At 44.4% G+C, this 15,583-nt stretch overlaps 1 long non-coding RNA gene and 1 other non-coding gene across 2 annotated transcripts; both read left to right on the top strand.

Annotated features, from left to right (window-relative positions):
* Positions 1-794: 794 nt before the first annotated feature.
* Positions 795-15,583, top strand: LOC118244090 (uncharacterized). Its single transcript, XR_004777446.2, has 4 exons — positions 795-989; positions 1,743-1,856; positions 13,376-13,466; positions 13,650-15,583. It is a non-coding gene; the product is annotated as an uncharacterized LOC118244090 (long non-coding RNA).
* Positions 910-992, top strand: TRNAL-UAA (transfer RNA leucine (anticodon UAA)). Its single transcript has one exon. It is a non-coding gene; the product is annotated as a tRNA-Leu (tRNA).

The following is a 15,583-nucleotide window of genomic DNA, read 5'->3' as shown; positions in this document are numbered from 1 at the left end:
CTGGGGGTGTTCAAGGAAAGGTTGGACGTGGTGCCTAGGACCATGGTTTAGTGGGTGACAGTGGTGGTAGGGGGATGGTTGGACCAGATGATCTTGGAGGTCTTGTCCAACCTTAATGACTCTGTGAGTCTATGATTGCTCGCCATCCATGGCTGACAATGAGGGACAGCAGCCATCCCTCAGCCCCGGGGGCAGCCTCCAAGGTGACCAAGCTCGGTGGGATGGAGGGTGTCCATTCCCCAGAGGAAAAGCAAGTGTGGCCAGAGTAGGAGACAGTGTGGGGAAGGCCGGAGATGGGGCGCGCTTCCAGCCCCTGCCCAAGCTGGATAGAGGGGGCAGGTCCCAGCCCTGCCAGTAACCAGGACACTGTAATTGCACTTTGTAGACTCGGCACGCAGTGCAGGCTGGCAAGAAATTCTACCTCCGCAACGTCTTCCTCCTAATTACACATAATTCATCGCTTTGGACTTTGTTGTTTCCTTCCCTCAGCGAGGGAAGCTCTCTCCCAGGAAGCACCTGGGTCGAACACCAACAACGCCAGCAGGTAACACCGGCCGTCTCCAGCTGACATTGCCATTTAGGAAATTAAGAAAAAATTAAAATAAAATAAAAAATGGAAGAAGGAGCAGCGTAGTCTCCGGCTGCACAGCGGCCGGGAGTGCGGGCCGGGGGAGGGGACATGCCGCCCGCCGGCCCGCCTCTCCCGCTGCAGCCGAAGGGGGCCGCCCGCGCGCGCACCCGCTGCGCTCTGCGCCCGCCCGCACCGCAGCCGAGGGCGGGAGGGCGCGGCGGGAGGGGGGCCCGGGGTCGGGGGAGCCCGGGCGCCCGGGCGGGGGTCGAGGTGCCGCGGTATCGGGGCGCGTCGCGGCCCCGTATGTAGGAGCGGCCGCGTGCGGTTCCTGTATCTGCACCAGGATGGCCGAGTGGTTAAGGCGTTGGACTTAAGATCCAATGGACGTATGTCCGCGTGGGTTCGAACCCCACTCCTGGTAAGTGACTTTTTTTTCCGGAGCCACGCGAAATGGCCGGGGAAGGAGCGGGGGCGAGGCGGGGACGGCGCCTGGTGCGGGGCGGCCGAGGGGGGCCGGGGAGCGGCGGCGGGGCGGGCGGCGACCCGAGGGCGGGCAGGGACGGCTCCAGCTGGGCTGGGCCGGGCTCCGTGCGCTACCAGCGGCTGGGCCGCCCTTGTGTTTTTATTTTCGTTTTTTTTTTTTTTTTTTTTTTTTTTTTAACGCCAGAACTTCCGCGTAAACTTGGTCTCACAGCTTAATTTCTCACAGTTTTTTAATTTCCTCCAACTTCCTCCTTTATTTCCTGCTCCCGGGACCGTGCTCGGGGCTTGTGGCGCGCTGCCGGGGGACAGCCCTCGGCCTCCGTGTGCCCCACCGGTTGACCTGACGGCTCTGAATGCTACATATTTCCCTACGTATTTCTGTGTGGGTTTTGTGCCGTTCAGAGCGCTTCGGCTAACGTGAAGGCCGTATCACAACCTGCCCGTGGGTTTTGCAGCGTGAAGCTGAGGTAATTGTTGCCTCCAGCAGGGCATGGGGGTGTCGAGGTGTCCCTGGTGGTCACCGAGGTGTGAAGGCATGGCTGGTACCCCAAACTGGGCCAGGCGTTCCCCAAAAAGTTAAGCAGAGCTCGCAGACCAGCCTCCTGCCTTCGTTTTGTTTAGCGGTTGTTGCACATGTCACTGTGGTTCATTTGCAGTAGCATAATTCTTTATCTGTTTGTTTTGACAGGGTAGTGTCATCGTATTCCAGCCTATTGAAAGTGCGCGATGTACAAATTAAGCCTAGACTGCCACACTGTAAAATATTAGTGTTTGTCAGAGTGCCCTCCTCAAATTAATACAGGTAAATATTGCTGTTCTCAGCCACTGTTCCCTATAATTTGAGTGGAAAAAATGATTCTAAACTGCCTTCAGTGCAACACGGAATGCAACACAAAATACTTCAGACAGGCTATTTCATTACATGGCACGTGGTGATTTGGTGTCACAAATGTGGACGAGGCATAAACACGGAAATACGAAAGACAAGAGGAAATTGTGGAGAGAAGTGTAATCTGGTGGTGAATTTCTAGGAGAATTTCTAGGTGCACATACTGTTTTTTTGACTATTCCCACAGTTAAATTGTAAATGCAAAACTGCACTTTCTAAAACTGTTCATTAAAAAGCAGTACTGACAGGTTCAAGTGTTTTATTAAGTAAACATTCATTCCTATTATTCATTAAGCTACAAATTAGTAAAAACGGGTGCATATTTGATTATACATTTTACCTGTAATATTGTAATGGAAAAAAGCTGCCCTTGGAAACCCACATCTTTGCATACAAATTGGGTAATACTGCCTGTGTGCTTTCGTAAAAGCCCGTTTCTACAGACAAAAAACGTTCATGTAGATTTTGTGGATGCAGTGCTGATCTTGAAAAGTTGGTCCCAGCTATGTCAGTTACGGGATGAATTGCTGGCAGTTATTCAGCATTGTAAGGAAGAAAAAAAAAAGTGAAAATAATCGCATGTTTTTCAAGAACACTAATTACTGACAAAAAAGCAGCCTTTCTATTAAAGCTGTGTAGAAGACACGGAGTTCTGGGTTAGAAATTTTTCTGATACAGGCCCAGCCCTTCCCATAAGAAATTTCTTTTGCAGGGAGCTTCTCTCAGTCCTTTGGTGAAAGAGTGTTCCCTGCTTTCTGTAATGACTGTCTAGAGCACATGCAGATCTGGAATGGAACACAAGACTCTTGAACCTTTCCTACTCTTATGAAATATCCGTAAATATCTACTGGCAACAACTATGTCCCAACCCCTTCCTTCATTTCTCCATAAAGAAGAGGATAATCTGCTGGGGTTATTGGTTTCTGTTTTAAGTGAAGTGACGGAATAGTGTAATGTGAACATACCTTTGAGCTCTGGAGTTGACTGTGATTTTCATTTAAGATTTTTATTTTATCAAGGAGGTAGTTTTCTTTCTTCTTTATTAGTTTCCCTGTTAAAATCTCATGAATTATTGGTTGTTGCATTTGCAATTTGACAGTCTTATGTCACACATTATGCTCTGGCCTTTAGTCAGAATGGTAGCACTTCCCATTGTATTCTATTTTGCAGATGTGTTTTTCTAGAAAGGTAATTATCTATAGGATTCTTGCCTTTTTTTATGAAGAAATTGGACAATATATATAGTGACTAATGCTAGAAACCAGAATAAGAAGAGAGCTTCTTATGAAGACAGTTTGATGCTACTCTGCAGGACCAGCCAGATATTTTGCTACCACATGTTTGCTGTCTGATGAGGAGCCAGGAAATAAAAATAGATTTTTCAGAAGCAATCACTCATTTTCATGTTCCTCATTTCATAGTATCCATCTTGAGAACCTCAGTCTTGATTTGCAGAAATGCAGAACTTTTGTGAATACAGGTGAAATTAATATATCGCTTGTATTTTAAGCATTCTCTTAAAAATTTCATGTTATATGTCTCTGGATGAGCAGTCAAAGTCACTGGGGATATTTGACACTAATCTTCCCATACCTCAATTTCCCATTTCATAAAATAGAGATAATAGAAATGCACCATTTGCAAAATGGGTTGCTATGAAGTAAGTTATTTTTTTTTTTTTTGTGAAGAGTTCTGGTAGACACTTAAGTAATCTAGTCATGTTAGACAAGCACATGAATGGAATATGAATGTATTCAGAAAATAACATGAAGTAAACAAGCTTAGGAGCCACACCTTGGGGTGTGAAAATCTGGTGAAGTATGGAACAACTGGTTAACCAGCAAGCACAACATGGCATGTGCCGAGCAAGGTGGGGGGCCTTATAGGAAAACTGCAAGCCATAATTTAATTGAAAATTGTGTCTCACTTCATAAACAGAAGGGGACCAAATGAATAAGATGGCAACCTGTTGGTGAGGTAGTATTGAGACAATATTTCAGTATAGTTTGATCGTTTTAAAAATTTTTGAGCAGCTGTCACTTTTTTTTCAGCTACGTTTTAGAGTGTTGTGAAAGTGTGTCCTTTGTTACTTCTATTTCCATCATTCCCAGTGACGAGTACCTCGAGATGAGGAAAAGAGTGTAAAAAGGCTGCGAAGTTCTTGGTCTGCTGCATAATGCTGTATTTAGGATGATCAATTCTGATTCTTATGGCAGACTAATTGAAAGTCTGTAAAGTCAGATCAGCCTCTGATGTTAGCAGGAGTAACTGCATGTAAAGTACTTGGTAATTCTGGAGTTGTTCTAGTTTTGGGCCTGCATGGTAATAAATAAGTAAATGAGGGGGATACATCTTTTTTATGGATGTTCAAAATGCCCTTCTGCTTAGCAGATTCCATCAGAATCTTTTGGCTTGCTTTAACCCTAACCACTATCACTGCCCTTGTCTGGATAGTCTTGTTGGCTAAGAACTTCACGTACTTTACGTATGGCTGTACGCTTAGTTAAAGTCATACTATGATATAATGCTGTCGGTGCACCTCCTACCTTAATTTATTTTACTCTTGTATTGCTTCCTATTTTCATTTTTCTTGCCGTTACAGAAGGGCAGCATCTTCAGTAGACTCTGTTTCCTGGATTCTTGTTGTTCCTGTAACACTGGTCCAAAGATCGATTGTGTCAATGTTTATGTGTGTCTTCACACAGGTTTATTTTCAACAGCTGCCATTGCTGCTCACCTGTGGACTGCCTCTGATTTATCTGCAGTTTCTTAAAAACATTTCTATTGGCCTTGATAGCCACAGCAACCAAGTGTCGTTAGCAATGTTAGCTAATTCTGTTTCCTTCTCCAAGGCATTACAACACATACTCTCAAACAGATCTTGCAACATTTTATTAACTGTTCTTCTCGGGTTTGATGAGCAAAAAGAAGAGATGTTCTGTTAGGCCAGTTCAATTCAAGCAGCAAGCTGTGGAGCATCACGCTGCAGTGCCTGGGAAGCTCAGCCACCGTAACCACAGCGTTGTTGGAACAGAGCAAGGGTCTGCGTGTTACTGCCGTGCAAAGCCCAGCAACTTTTTAAAGTGCTGATGGAGGTCGGTTTACTCACATGACTCTGACAGGTGAGCCCTGGCAAGTCTTGTCATGGTCACTTAAAACAGCATTACCCCCAGCGTTTTGTGTTGCTCTCCTGCAGTGACTGCCTGTCTAACACTGCCAGCAGAGCAGAGTGGGTGCCCACCCTTAGTGCCTGGTGCCTTGCCTCACAGCCACCTTCACTGGCAGAGCAGAGGGCAGTAGCTTCGCACTGCAGTAGGGAGGTGCGGGCATGCTCTCCCTTTTGCCAGTTCTCATTAGGAGGAATATGTGCAGCTGGTAACACTTCACATCAGCACAGCCTTATTACCAAGGGATATTTCTGAACGTGTTAAAAGACAGGTCTGTGCACTAGATTACCTCCAGTTTGGGAACATTTTCCCGTGTGCTGGCTTGCTGTGTTGGCAGTAGCCTCTGGGAAAAGGGTAGAGCAGTCAAGTGATCATTTATATCACAGCAGCAAAGTTGACCAGAGCACCTCCTAAATGAGGGGCCCTAAATGCCCTAAAGGGAAGGAAGCATAATGTGCAATACTATGGCTAAGATCTGTGGGATCCTAGGGCCTTGGCTTAAAGCATACTAATGTGCCTTTCTCTGGGATTTTTTGGTTGCATTAAAATAATCTGAATGAATTTGTTCTTTTTCCCTGTCAAGGAGGAGCTTTTGTCTGAAAACCACGGAAAATTTGTGCACTAGTGGAGATGGCCTTACATGCGCAATTATAAAAATGTAATTTTTCTAATTTCTCTAATAATTTGAGGAAAGGAATTCGCTTTACAGGTTTCTTCATTTTCCTTGATTGCTGCTGCTTCTTCACCATCTGCCTGCCCATGACCTGGCTTCCTGGGTTGGAAGTGCTATAGGCTCTTTCCTTCAAACCTCATCTGCCTCATTTTTTTGAGTGCTGGCTAAAGTGGTTCATGCAGTTCTTGGCAGGAGAGTACTCCCTGAGTGTGTGACTCGGTGGGTTTCTAACACCTGTCTCTTGCTATTTCATTGTTGCAAACTTTTTCATAGGAGTGATGGGAAGCACGGATTGCATTAGTGGCTTTTGTTTTCCAGCTAAATCCATGTTTAATGATTGGTGTGTGTATGCATTTTAGTTTCACACGTCCTATTTTATATCTGCTACTATTTTCTGTCACACTCCCACCTTTAACTTTTTATATGCTTATCACGAAACAGATCAGCTGGTCTAGCAGCTAGCTGCAGTGGAAAGAGGCCAAGATGCTGTCTCTCCAATGCCCTGGCAGTGCTGTGCCTTCACACTGCTTCCTTTGGTCTTCCACTGCCAGGAGATAGGTAACAAACAAACCAATTAATTTCCCATTGCTTCAGTGTAAAATTAATTGCTGAGATTGCCTCCAATTCCTCACTTCTCCACAGAAAAATTCTTATAATGAAGAGATTTCTGACAGGTTTTGGATTCCTTAGCACAGACAATGCAGATCGGCTAGCTGGCTTCGTTCATCACAGAACGGCAGTGGCTTTTTGGCAACCCTGGAGTTCGTCTGGTCCAATACCCAGCTCGGAGCAGGGTCAGTTCATGCAGGCTGGTCAGGGTCATGCCCACTTGGGTTTTGAGTATCTCCAAGCATGGAGACTTTCTGGGCAACCTGTGCTAGTGTTTGACCACCCTCAGATTAAAAAAAAGTATTTTCTTACATAATAATAATAAAAAAGTATAGCGTTGAAAGCATTTTCCTGTGTTGAAGCTTGTAATAAGCTTACATATCCTTGATCTGTCTGCTTCTAAACTTCAAGTGTTCATGTTTTCTCAGTGCTTAGATACCTGTTCCTAATCATCCCAAGATAAAATGAAGGAGCTACACATGCCACTGCATGTGCTGGGACTCCCACTGGGTGCATCGGTTTGCTGCCACGTGCATTTTACTGACGGCTCTGTTGAGTGAAAAACAAAACCCCTGTGACGATCTAAGCAGGTGCTTAGTTTTAGATACTGAAAGCCATTCTTTGCGTTATTTTGTCCACATCAAGACCAAAGAAGTGCATTATTTTGTTGATGAATATGTACAGTTAGTTTCCTATGAGAAATGAGCACTCTTGTCTGGCTTTACCTTATTGGAAGCCAGAGGCCTGCTAGAGCATTACTTATCAGAAGACCATTCGTTATCATGATTCAAGTTCATCCTCTGCAAGGTTACAGTACTGTAATTTGGTCCGAGTTCTCCTTTAAAGTGATCTGGCAGCTGTAGCATTAACAAATGATGTCTGTCCACTGAGCTGAGGGAAGGTGATGCGACTGATGGCTCTCACCTTCATCACGTGCTATTTTTTGTTACTATATTCAGAACACAAATGGTTGATTTAAGTACTGTGACTTCTGTCTTTTATCATAGTATGTTGGATTACTTTGGATGGTTTTGCAGGTTGCTTTGCTCTGAGAACAGCTGATTTCTTGACCAAACATAGCTTTATTTTTTATTTAGCTAGCTTGATAGCCATGGCTTCCATAACGTGTATTTTGACAGCACTGTGACAGTGCAGGATATATCTATGGCAGTTAACAAATCCTATAGTGTTCTGCAACTGCAAACGAACTGAGACATGCCCAACCTGTTGTACTGCATTCATTCCAGTGACCTGCCCCAAAACATACTTGACACATCGGTGAAGAAGAGATACTGAAAACAACTGAATTCAGTTCTTGTGATGTCTCTGCCTGTCCACCTCCCCACCCCCACCCTTGAAGAAAATATTTTTCTACAGAAAGGAATGATTGGGTAGAATAAGAAGTTTGTGGTATGAATGCATGAGCCAGAATTCTTTAAGAAGAAAAAGCGGTTCGTGCCTTCCAAAATATAATACAGAGAAACACTGTGCATGAGATGAAGCTGTTGCTCTGTATGAAATTAATACGGAGAGAGCTCAGCCATTGACACACGAATAAGGATCTGCATGACAAAGAAGGTACGGTATCCGGCTGAAATACTAGCAAACTCAAGAGTGTTGGGAAATATGAGAGAAGAATGGGGTGGAATTGAGCATCTCAGACTTGTAATCAACTTTTGCTTCTAGAGCATTTTCTTGTGGTTAGAAAATCTTCTCCCATGCCAGTTTCAGTTATTTTTCTTGGTAAGTTGTCTCAATGAGGGATTTAAGCAGAGTTACGAGCACTCCTGTTTTAGGTTGGGCTCTGCATAGAATGTTTAAGAGATCTTAAGGTTCATGGGGGTGAGCCAAAAGGATCACCCAAAAGGATCCTGTATGTGTCCTGTTGAGCCAGAGTTAGAGACAATGCCTCGCGTTCATCTGGAAGTCCATAACAAACTTGTCTTCGTAACCACAAATGAGCCTGGATTATAATGTTAACTATCTCAGAATGTTGTTTTATTTTTTTAACCAGAAATATTATACCAAGATCTTAACCGTCAGACTGGGATGTGTATATTTTGCAATGTACATTGTTTCCTTTTATGTACTGTTTGTCGTCAGCAGTGTTGGCATTACTGGTTCCCAGGTAGAAAGTATATTTTGGTATGATTAAAGCATTCAACTTACAAAATACACATATGGTATTTCTGGAGGGAGACACTGGGAACTGACCAAGGAGTTACTGACTGCTGTTCATCTGTAAACCGGTACTTCTGGCAGCGTCTTTGAGAGTCAGCATCCCTGAGCACCACTGTGTTAACATTTACAGTTACCTGCTCTGGTCAATATACATAGTTCTTTATTTTGCCAATTGTAAAAATTGAGTTATAAAAAATGATTTTTTCAGCTTATTTTTCTAGCCATTATATATGCTCAGCTAAAAAAAGAGTAGCTTGAGAAAGCAGTTCAAAGACTTTTAATTCATCTGTGTGAATATCTGTGTTAAAAAATAACTCAGTTAACTCTTAACAAGATAGCTGGCTTCTCATGGAAAAATACTCACATGGAAGGCACTTCTGAGGATACACCTAATTAGCTGTGCTGCTGCAGCCCATGTTTATGGATATAAATTCATGGCTCCTGATCCTGTGACAGACTGTGTAAGCAGATTGTTTATCACTGAAGTTTAGGACAGGCAAAAGAGGCTTGCTTGTGTAATGAAAGTTACAGCATCTGCACAACAGTTATACACTTGAAATTGCTGTGCCTCAGCATCACCTCCCTCTATTGATCTTCAGACCAGCACAAAATGAGATTGAAAATGTAAGCAGCTCGAGCAAAATTCCACTCTGGCCCTTAAAGAGGATAGGATTCAGCGGGGCTTCTAGTGGAAAAGCAGGACTACAATATCTTTCCTCTCTCCCACAAATGTTTAAGAGGCATCTTATAATAATACATAATTATAATGTGATCCAGAGAGACATTATCTATATAGATAAAATAAAAATAAGCGTAAGCAGTTAGCCTCTGCAGAAAAAAAGAGCCATAGGTTGTAAAGTCTTTGGAAAGCCCTTCTGCAATACCACCAGATTATTTAAATAACGGAGTATTCTTTTGGGAACTCTATAGAGCTCCAAAGACTAGCCTGGCCATAACTTTATGCTAAGGATAAATTAAATACAACTACTAACATTTGTTTGAAAAATAGAGGCCCGGTTTTCATTGACGAGGTTGAGCTGGATGATGTTTTTGGAAAACACTTGGATTCTTTCCTCTGTGTTTTACAAAAAAAACCCACCCTTGATATGTTTCAGGTGACTGTTTGCTACGTTCAATATTTGAGCTCTTCTTTAAAAAAGAATAAAAAATAAAAGATAACACATCCCAATACAAATATTTGGGGAATACCTTGTTTATTTCCAGGACAAATATTATTAAATGAATTTGAAAGAACCGTGTTTTGGGGTTGGGGGCTCTCTGCAAGTCACCGACCCTGGGCTGGACCGTTCAAAGGGGCATCGCAGCACATTCCTCCTGGCCTGTGCCGTGGGCGCCCTGACACTGCCCGGGGAGTTTGGTTCCTTGGGCACGAGGGGAGGGGAGGAGAAGCAACAAGAGCAGGTGTGGGAAAACGGGTTTATTATGGCAAGACCGTGTCATGCTGTGCAGAAGCCCTAAAGTACCAGCTGCGAGGTGACAGCCTGCTGAAAGGACTGCCTGTGCTGCAGAGCCCGGCCTGTGGTACTCGGCCCCGTGGTAAATGAAGGTCAGCGCGGGCTGGCTGAGAGCAGGGAAGGTCAGGCTCTGAACATGCAAACGAATTCATGTACTGTGTCACCCGTGAGAGGGGATCCTTCTCTTCCCCATTTCTTTCTTTTGAATGTTTGATTTATCCTTTCTGATACCTTGTACTAAACCCCAGATTCAGTTTATAGGTGCAGAGAGAACTTGCGGAAGCAGTGAAGCGGCTTACAGTCGGCAGCGCTGCCCCCTTCACGTACACAGCCATTTCTGACACAGAAACGAGAACGGAGCTGAGCAGGGGCCAGCAGGCTGGGTGATGTGACTCCTCGCTTTAGGAGCTACGTGTCTGTGGTTTGATTACCGAATCATGCCTCCATTTCTCTGTTAGGTGTCAGAATTGTATTTCTAACAAATACAAAAGAGTGTGGAGTAAAGGAGCAGAGTGTGGTTTAAAGTGGGAAGCTGATGCTGGCATAATTGCCCATGATTTGGGGTTGCATGGCCACACGTCGGGGGGTCTGAAGGCTGCTTGTGCATTAAAAGTACTGGCACAACGTCTGGGAAGTGCGCAGAGCTTCAGGCATGTCCTGCATTGCACAGAACCAGAGAGCAGCCCCGGGGCTACAGCAAACCAGTCAGGCTCAGCTAGAAGTGGAACTATTTATGGAAGGTTGTCTGTTTTCTCTTGTGACTCGAGGATGTCGTCTGTTGTTCACCCAGGCTCGGAGCCCCGTCACTTTGCAGTTAAATATAGCTTTCCCAGGTTTTCAGATCAACTGTTTTCCCAGACAAATGTCTGTTCCTGGCATGTAACCCTCTTTCTCTATCATACCAAAACCAATCTCGCTCACCGAGTGTTGGCGGCCTCTTTCTGGTAGATGACCAGCAGCTTAAAGATTGCCAGCCACCGGACCCCTCCTTTCTGCCATCCGATCGAGGGCTTTGCGGTTCAGTTGATCCTACACTTTCCAATGCCCTGTGCCTCCTAGTTTCTTCCTCCCAGCCCTTGCCCCACTCCTGAAGTGTCCTGCCGAGTGCAGAGGGATGGAGGCGGTTTGCCTTCCGAGCAGTCTGAGGCAGGTGGTAGCAGGGATCGCAGAAGCGAGCGCATGCAGGAAGGGTGTTGTCGCGGCACGTGACGCCTACGTGGGCCCAATTTTCCTATGCCTAATTGTCGAGGACAATGTCTAAGCGCATGTGCCAAAGCTGTCAAGATCAAGTGCTGTTTTGTATATGCTCTGCAACTTAGGCAAATGTTGTACTTGAAGGGAAATTTTTTCAAGACTGTAGACTAAGTAACATCTAAATGGCATCTTAAATATAGATGTACAGCACTTTAACTTCATAATTAGAAAGTGATACAGGTACTATAAGAAACACCTTTCTTGCATGTTTTCCTTTATAGAAATTTGCTATCATTGAAAAAACTTGATTCCATGTGATTGAGTACTCAAACCAAGCCTCACACTTGCATAACTTTTTGAATTATTCAGAGCTGCAATACACTTAGACGTTTGTTAGTGCGAGTATTTCACAGCTAACGACATTTAGCTGTTGTCTCCTAAGTTGTGTTATTCTCACTCAGGTCAGAGAGATCAAAGGTCGGTATTTTAAGGGATTTGGCACTTTTAGATAAAACAGGGTGCATTCCATGCACGTCCAGTCCCTAAAGATAAGGAGGGAGGAATAGGGTAAAACCCTGATATCTCTGTGGAAAGCGCAGTCAGGATGTAATTTGCATAAGTACCGTGCATGCTAGTCGTTTGCATTCCTCAGCTTACCTTTGTTTTTGTTTTCTGCTTGTAATAAAGCCTTTTGCGCTTATTATTTGTATTGATTATATGAGCATTTGATGCCTGCTGCTTTGAAGATCTTGTCATTAAAACAATTGCTTCCTGAACATTTCAATTCTTCAAGCAGAGTCCTATCCATGATTATAGCTTTTGGGGCTTGAAACCGAAGTTACTTTAGCATATGGCAACGGTATTTGATAGTTTCCTCTGGGAATCCCACCCACCGTGTTAGCTGCAAACAGCTCTAAGAAGAAGGCTGTTCTCATGGTTTAAACTCTTGTAGTGCTGTCCCACCCAGTCTAACCTCAGCTTGAAATGACTCCTAATCCGTGAACTAAGTAAGCAATGGAGCTATATGTCACCGTCCCTCTGATTTAAAGGTATTTCTTCCAACCACATTAGTATTTAGCTTCCTAGATTTTATTCTTAACAAACATACAATCATAATTATAAAAAAAGACAGATGTTCAGCCTGTTGTACTAAAGAAATGCACCGCTGATTTGCTGTGAAAGGGTAATAGAGATTTCTGCTAGTTCAATCAAATAAAATATGGAGTATGACAGGATACTTTTCTTTCCTAAGTGAGACAGAAAATCGGCTTACATTAGGTAAAACATTAATGGCAATTTCACTGAAATGAAATCTTAATGCCGCAGTTCTATCTACACTGTAATTTAAAACTAGGAGCCATTCTAGCAATTCATCCTAGCATGATAGAAGGACTATTTTAAAAGAGTATCAATTTCATCATACGTGTGCATGGACTGCAAAATTCGGAAGTGTTAGGTTATCCCACCGTGATAATGCAAGATTTTTTATTTGACAAGAATCTTTAGATGATTTCTTCCATAATGCTTTTTCCCCTCATTTCCATACTGCTGCTGCTAGCATTTTGTACCTGATGCTGTTCTGTTATGAAAGCAACTCCTTCTTGACTTTGTTATGCCTGAACACTTGCCCACCTTTTCTGAGTGTATTAGTTGGTCTAAAGAAATCTATTGCCTCTCTCTTCAAATCTTGCTAACCTCTTCTATCATTAGAGTGACATCCCAGTGACAACATTAGTATTACAGGCACCTTTCTGTGCTCTGCACCCCAAATAATCCATTATCGTTTTTGCTTAAGTATGCTTCTGTCCTTAAGTGTGCCAAATGTGGTGGTTAAGAGGTGGGTGACATGGATTCAGTGCTGTCCTTTTTATTTGATATCTCCACCTCCAAGGGAGCCTGATTATATTCCCACTAAAAATGGTACAGGTAGGGCATGATAATACCAGAGAGTGTAGCTGGACTCATCGCCTACAGGTAAATAAGCAGAGAGAGAGTAAAAAGGCCTGTTCCAGTTCAGAGAAATAATAGGTATCTGCCTCCGCCATCGAATTAGAAAACATTCCATGGTCTGTGACAGAAAAATGAGTTTATTATCAGCTGATAATATTGCACTTTCTTTCCCTTCACCTACAGCGGCAACTGGGTGGATGGAGGCAGTGGCCCTTCCCTTGTTTGCAGGAAAACTTGCTCCGTCCTGGGCAGCCCAGCTGTTTGACAGCTCCAGGTTGGTATCTAGAGCTTCAGGTGGGATTCTGCTGCCTAAATGTAGCCATATGGTGCCATCTGAGATGCCTCAGCTGCCTTTGGGTGTCTCATCGGCCCCATAAATCAGCTGCTCTCATGTGGCTAAATAGGTCATGGTACCACTGTGGAGGTTACTAAATCCTTTTCCTTTGTCTGAAAACAGTGTGTGAAGACAGGAACAGTTTGAGGTCACCTCCGCTGGTTTTGTTGCTTGGATCCGTTTAGCCGTCTGCTTTGGGCTCTCCTCTCTCTTGTACTTCTTCCATGGTGCAGTTTTATGCTTGAGTGGGTTTAACAGTGGCCAAAGGGGTAATGCTTTTTCCTTCTTTGCCCTTGACATCGCTCTTCCACTGCTGCTCTTTGTGCTGAAGCACTTTGCTTCTTTGGAGTCAGCCAAACAGCAGTGCTGGAGAAACAGACCCCGTGGGGACACGCACGTGAGAAAGGGAAGTGTCTGTTAGCTGGCAGCTGCCCTCTGGCTCAGCCATACCATAGAACTACTGCCTCTATAGGCACCTGCCTGGCCTTGCAAGTTATCTACTCTTTTGCTCTACAAATCCAAAGTAATTGAGCTGTTGAGGAACAATGCGGATCACAAAGGCCGTAAAAGACAAATATCATCTGAAGATAAAGCACGCACAGTCAAGAGAATCGGGGCTGTGAAGTTTGCAGCGAAGATTAAATGATTCAGAAAGCAGCCCCTTTGAGGATGCATTGCAACATACGGTCTTTGAAGAAACCGTTCCCCTGGAGCCCCCCCTGGCTAGACCTCCCCACACTAAACCTGAGAGTCTTCCTGTACATAAAGGGCTCTGACGGCAGTCTAGACCTCTGAAAAGCCTCTTCATGCCAGTGCTGGAACTACAGACGGCTGCAGGAACACCACCACCTGCTGATTTGGCTTCCTGGTGGCAGAGCTGGTGACTGGCCCTGCTGGAGACCCTGTACCCCACAGCTGAGGGGAACCAGCAAAGCTACTAGGGTGTGTGGCAAATACAGAGCCTTACAAAGTGTTTGGTGCTCTCTCCCCGGTCACTTTCTGCCTGTGCTGGTGCAGGAAGGTGGATGGTTTCCAGCCGAAACAGCTGATGGAAAATTCCCACTACGGAAGAAAAAGTAGAGGCTTATTCTTCTGTAACAGTGGGCTGGAGTCACACCTTGTAAAGCTGGGGCACGGGGTGGTGCCCCCACTGCGCCTGTGCCCCGTGAGAGACGCAGGGGTGCTTCTGCTGCTGTCAGGCTGCCGGGTGGTGATTCGGGGATCCTCACTGCTCCCCTGGGTGTGCCTTTCTCACTGCTCCAAGTGAAGATCAGAAGAAAATCAGAGCTCAGCACTGAAAGCAAGCTGAGCATGGAGTGTTTGGAGGGGAGGCCCCATAAGGAGAATGCACAGTGACTGAATCACTTCACCACCCACTGAAATACTCTACAAATAAAGTTGTGTTTAATTATAGATCGCATGCTGGAATGATGTAATCCTGAATGTATATAGGGGAGAGCACTCCAAATCATTACCTTAGGTATTAGTGACAGCTTTGGCTGAATTTGAAAGTGTATCCTCAAGGTGAAAAGCAGTCCTTGGATTTACAGGATTTCTGAATCCTCTCTAGGACTTGTAGGCTTCCTCAGTCATTGTTGAAAAGGTTTTGTTTTCCTTCATTTTTCACATTCTAATTTGGTAACGTTTCTTTCCCGTTGCTAGTGCTACCAGGCCTCTGTTTGTTGGTCGCTGTTCCTAAAAACAAATCCGGGCTTAGACTTCCGTGGGAAAAAGATGTGGAGTAGGGAGAAGGAGGAAGGCCCTTTGGAAGATTTGCGGCGTTTGATGATGTTACAAATGAGGCCAACAGCTGTTTTAAAAAGAGCTATTCAACTGGTTTATTTATGTCAAAAATGGGGGAGGCCAATGAAACTCGTGCCCGCTTTGTTCTAAGGCTCAGGATGTTCTGCTGGTCGTATTTATCCGCCTGCTGTGTGCTTTATCTTTGGCTGGTGTCAGTGGAGGTTTTTGTAATAGCCTGTTTATTTCACTCTATTGCTCTGAGATGTCAGTGCAGCTTTGCGCTTTGGATATTTATAAATAAATCATTACTTTCA

Source organism: Cygnus atratus, chromosome 3 (genome assembly GCF_013377495.2).
Source record: "Cygnus atratus isolate AKBS03 ecotype Queensland, Australia chromosome 3, CAtr_DNAZoo_HiC_assembly, whole genome shotgun sequence".
NCBI classification, from domain to species: Eukaryota; Metazoa; Chordata; class Aves; order Anseriformes; family Anatidae; genus Cygnus; species Cygnus atratus.
The sequence above is the reverse complement of the archived record's forward strand: the minus strand, read 5'-3'. Positions and strand labels throughout refer to the sequence as shown.